This window comes from Pyrus communis, chromosome 17 (genome assembly GCF_041283825.1).
Source record: "Pyrus communis isolate YQ-2024b chromosome 17, ASM4128382v1, whole genome shotgun sequence".
In the NCBI taxonomy this organism is placed as follows: domain Eukaryota; kingdom Viridiplantae; phylum Streptophyta; class Magnoliopsida; order Rosales; family Rosaceae; genus Pyrus; species Pyrus communis.
Window position 1 is genome coordinate 2,612,501 of NC_142581.1, and position 4,495 is coordinate 2,616,995.

A 4,495-nucleotide genomic window follows, 5' to 3' on the forward strand; every position below is an offset into this window, starting at 1 on the left:
GTGAAGTAAGTGGAGGTTGTAGGTGAAGTAGGTGGATGTTGTAGGTGAAGTAAGTGTGTGGTGTAGCTTTCATTTGGTTTGCTATAAATACCCAAGTCCTCAAGCATTGTATATCATCCAAGGAGAAACAAAGCCTAGAGCGAAATAAGAAAAGCTTTGCTAATTAGTTTGTTTTGTGAGCTTTCTTTAAGAGTGTGCTCTATTTTCTTCTTCTTGGGATCATTAGAGTTATCTTGTATACTCTTCTTATTCAACATAAGTTACAAGGTTCTCGTAGAGTGAATGCTCGTCCTATCAAAAGCAAGAGTTCCAATATGTTTACAAGAGAAGGGAAGGTCTTAATCACATCTCACACATCATGGCTTCATCTTCTGGTGAGTACCTTATATTACATTGATTGTAACCTAATGCATTCGCAAGAATTAGGGTTAGTAATACTGCATGCATTTATTACAGTACGTAGTTCATATGCAATGTTGTTAACGATCTCTATATGCCTAAGTATACATACATATATATATACACACACACACACACATCAAAAATGGCCTACAGTGCCAACTCCACTCTACCCCGGCCTTCTTTAACAAAATAGAATTATATAATCGGAATAGTAGCAGTATCATTGTAGTTAATAGTGGGCCACTTGCCTGTATGTGTAAAATACAAGGCCAAGCAAGAAAAGCAAAGCCGAAACATTGACTCCAGTAGACATAAGTTGAATAGAGTGAAGAAAACAGTCAGCCCTTGAAGGCAAAGAGACTGAAATTATCAGTATAATTTCTTCCTTAATTCTTGTATTGCTATCCACACGCTAATTTTTACCTCTTACTCACATCTCTTAATTTTTGGCCGTCGGATCAAAAAAATCGAAGATGATCAAATGACAGAAATTAACAGACATGTGAGAAGTAAAAAGATGTGTGTGGATAACACCACCTTATTTCTTCCATTTTGCACCCTTATCAATGTGCGTTTATCTTAACAATGTAATAAGAATTTAGGTGGAATGGGTTCACGACTATCGTTTCCCCTAAATACAAGGTTACGAAGATAAAATATTACGCATGATCTTGTATTAATGGTCTGAAATATCATAGTGACGATGAACCTGTTTCTTAAAAATTCTCTCTAAAAACACAAAGCAAGAGAAGGGATAAGAAGGTGAAATGTAAATGCAGCAAGGGTTATTGAAAGTAAGTATCAGTAATTAAGGGCATGTTTTGTATTGAATTTGAGTCCAATATTTTTAATTCAAAAACAATTTTTGAGTTTCAATTGCATAATTTGCGTTTGGTTGGAGCATTTCCGAAAAGTCAACTCAAAACTAACTCAAGAATTAGCATGTAGCTTAAAAACACAAAACTTATGTTTTCACACTTTTTTTTTCAATCAACATCATTGTTGGGGAAAAATGGGGCTGATTTAAACACAAAACACCACGGATTCAAACTCTTTTACGGCCGCTAGAGCTCTGATAACTTGGTTTGCTGCGCGTTTTGCAAGTCCCATCTTTGAAAATTGGGCAACTGCAGGCATGGGGCTGATTGGGGAAGAATTTGAAGAGTTAAATTATTCGAAGTTGGGGAAAATTTTGATCTATTATTGTTGCTTGCTTGTAACTTAGAACATGCGTCCACCCACCAACTGTTTGTGTTTATGCATGTGAGAAAGCTGTGTGGTGCGACTGAAAGGCAAAAATTGTTTTTAAGAATTCCCAAGTTCCATAACAAACAAGTTTTCGGATTGCAATGGTTGTACTTAAGAAATCACGTTTTTAAAAACCATCATAATTTTTTTTAAATTTTTAAATAGAACACCGAACAGCCCTAAATATTGGATGCTGTTACTAATTAATATTTCCTTATTGATCCGGCTGTGAAACAAACGTGACTTAAATACACAATTTTCATTGCCAAATAGTCTGGTTCATGATTGACCATACTAATTGGAAAGTACCAAGAAAGTGTGTGTGATGCTTAACTGAAACATGATGATGACATCCCAGATGGCGTCAATGTCACATTATGTCATAGAACTAATAATAATTTCCACACAAAAATAATTTAAATTTCGATTATGGTTAACTTAACTTAACCTCTTAAGCAAAGAAGATCATTTCCGGATCCATTTTGTGAGGATCCTAGAGATCTTTACATCTTAACCGTTCATCATACATCGTGCGGTCAGTTTTCATCAGATACTATTTATGTTTAATTTCAAATAAAAAAATTAAATGATTTCTAATCGCATTATGAATGATGAATAACTAAGATGTGATGACGCTTAAAATCATCATCGAATCGAAATCCATCTTAAGCAAGGAAACGAGGCCACGGCACGACTCCTCCACGCCCACGGTCCACACACAAACACCGACTATCTGCATTGAGACAAATCCACGGGTCAATTTTTGGACCGGATTGTTTGAATGTATCCACACAGAATAATCTATGCCAACGCACCCCAAAACGCCTTTTCAATTAAATATATTTTAAATTTTAACTTAAATCTCCTCAAAATTGTACAAATTCCGACATTTCTAGCAAGAGCACACAGAAGAAATCCAAGAACAAGCAAAAAGTTGCAACCTTTGAGCCCCCAAAACATGGTTCCGGCAACCATTTTTGCCCACCTCGGATCCACGATCGGCGGGTTAATGTTCGTGTGGGCGATATTCCAGCAGTACTTCCCCTACGAGCTTCGAAGGCATGTCGAAAAGTACTCGCAGAGAATGGTGGGATATGTGTATCCTTACATTCAGATCACTTTCAATGAGTTCACCGGGGAGCGGCTGATGCGCAGCGAGGCTTACTCCGCCATCGAGGACTACCTGAGCTCCAAGTCCTCCACGCAAGCGAAGCGCCTCAAGGGCGACTTCAAGAACAACCAGTCGCTTGTTCTGAGCATGGACGATCACGAGGAAGTGGATGACGAGTTCAAGGGAGTCAAAGTGTGGTGGGCGTCCGGGAAGTACATAGCTAAGCAGCAGACAATCTCGTACGCTCCGGTGAACGATGAGAGGAGGTACTACAAGCTCACTTTCCACAAATGGCAGAGGGACCAGATCATTGGACCCTACCTTAGCCATGTCCTGAAGGAGGGGAAGGCCATTAGGGTTAGGAACCGGCAGAGAAAGCTTTACACGAACAATGGGTCACACTGGAGCCATGTGGTGTTTGAGCACCCTGCAACATTTGAGACTCTGGCTATGGAGGCGGAGACGAAGCAGGATATTGTCGATGATCTGATGGCGTTCAGCAAGGCTGAGGAGTTTTATGCGCGGATTGGGCGGGCTTGGAAGAGGGGTTACCTTTTGTATGGCCCGCCGGGGACTGGGAAATCCACCATGATCGCCGCCATGGCCAATCTTTTGAAGTATGATCTTTATGACCTTGAGCTAACCGCGGTTAAGGACAACACCGAGCTGAGGAGGCTGCTGATTGAGACGTCAAGTAAGTCGATTATTGTGATTGAGGACATCGATTGTTCGCTTGATCTCACGGGGCAGAGGAAGCAGAGGAAGGAGAAAGGGGAGGAGGAGGGGGAAGGGAGGGATCCGAAGGAGAAGATGGGGAAGGAGGATAGGGAGGCAAAACCGAGCCAGGTTACTCTTTCCGGGCTGCTGAATTTCATTGACGGGCTGTGGTCAGCGTGCCGCGGAGAGAGGCTCATTGTGTTCACAACAAACTACGTGGAGAAGCTTGATGCTGCATTGATTAGGAAAGGAAGGATGGATAAGCACATTGAATTGTCATACTGTAACTCCGAATCGTTCAAGGTGCTGGCTAGGAACTACCTCAAGCTCGAATCACACCATTTGTTTCCGGAAATTGGAGCGTTGCTTGGGGAAGTTAAGATGACTCCGGCTGATGTTGCAGAGCATTTGATGCCTAAGAAACTTTCCGGGGATGTCGAAATCTGCCTGCAGAGTCTGTTCCAAGCTCTCCAGAAGGAAAAGGAGAGTGGAGGATTGAAGGCTGAGGAAGAAGCGAAAGAGGAGAAATCGCCATCGGCTGCAGAAGAAGAACACGATCAGGATACAGAATCAGCATCATCTAACAAAAAAATGAAGTGACTGCAAGCAAGAAAAAAAAAAGGATTTTCGAATTGGGGGGCAAAAGGGCTTTGTATGTGTAAAGCATTTATGTATACTGCCAATGTGGTCCTAGATATATATCCAAAACACCTATAATTGTGTCGAGGTTTGAGCAAGGCAATTGTTGAGCATGTAACGCTCATGTTTACGGAAAATCTGTCTTGTAATTGGTTGTACATTCATTGTCCGAGAGACTTACAGCCCGACAAGGGATCTCTCTCTCGAACCAGGGATATACAATCGGGCATAGCTAAGATTCTAAGAATCCCTCCAGTCCACACGGAATTAACTAGCAGCGGCATTTCAACAAACATCTGGTGGACACTCGGTTATTAGAGAGAAAAGTGCAAATTTGCACCAGAACGCAATCCAAAAGAAGCACAATGCTTCGACACG

The 4,495-nt window shown here is 41.3% G+C and overlaps 1 pseudogene across 1 annotated transcript; it reads left to right on the plus strand.

The window, feature by feature from the left end:
* The first annotated feature begins 2,468 nt into the window (after positions 1 to 2,468).
* LOC137707593 (AAA-ATPase ASD, mitochondrial pseudogene) lies at positions 2,469 to 4,254 on the plus strand (annotated as a pseudogene). The gene has a single exon (XR_015958676.1). The product of XR_015958676.1 is annotated as an AAA-ATPase ASD, mitochondrial pseudogene (transcript).
* Positions 4,255 to 4,495: the final 241 nt, after the last annotated feature.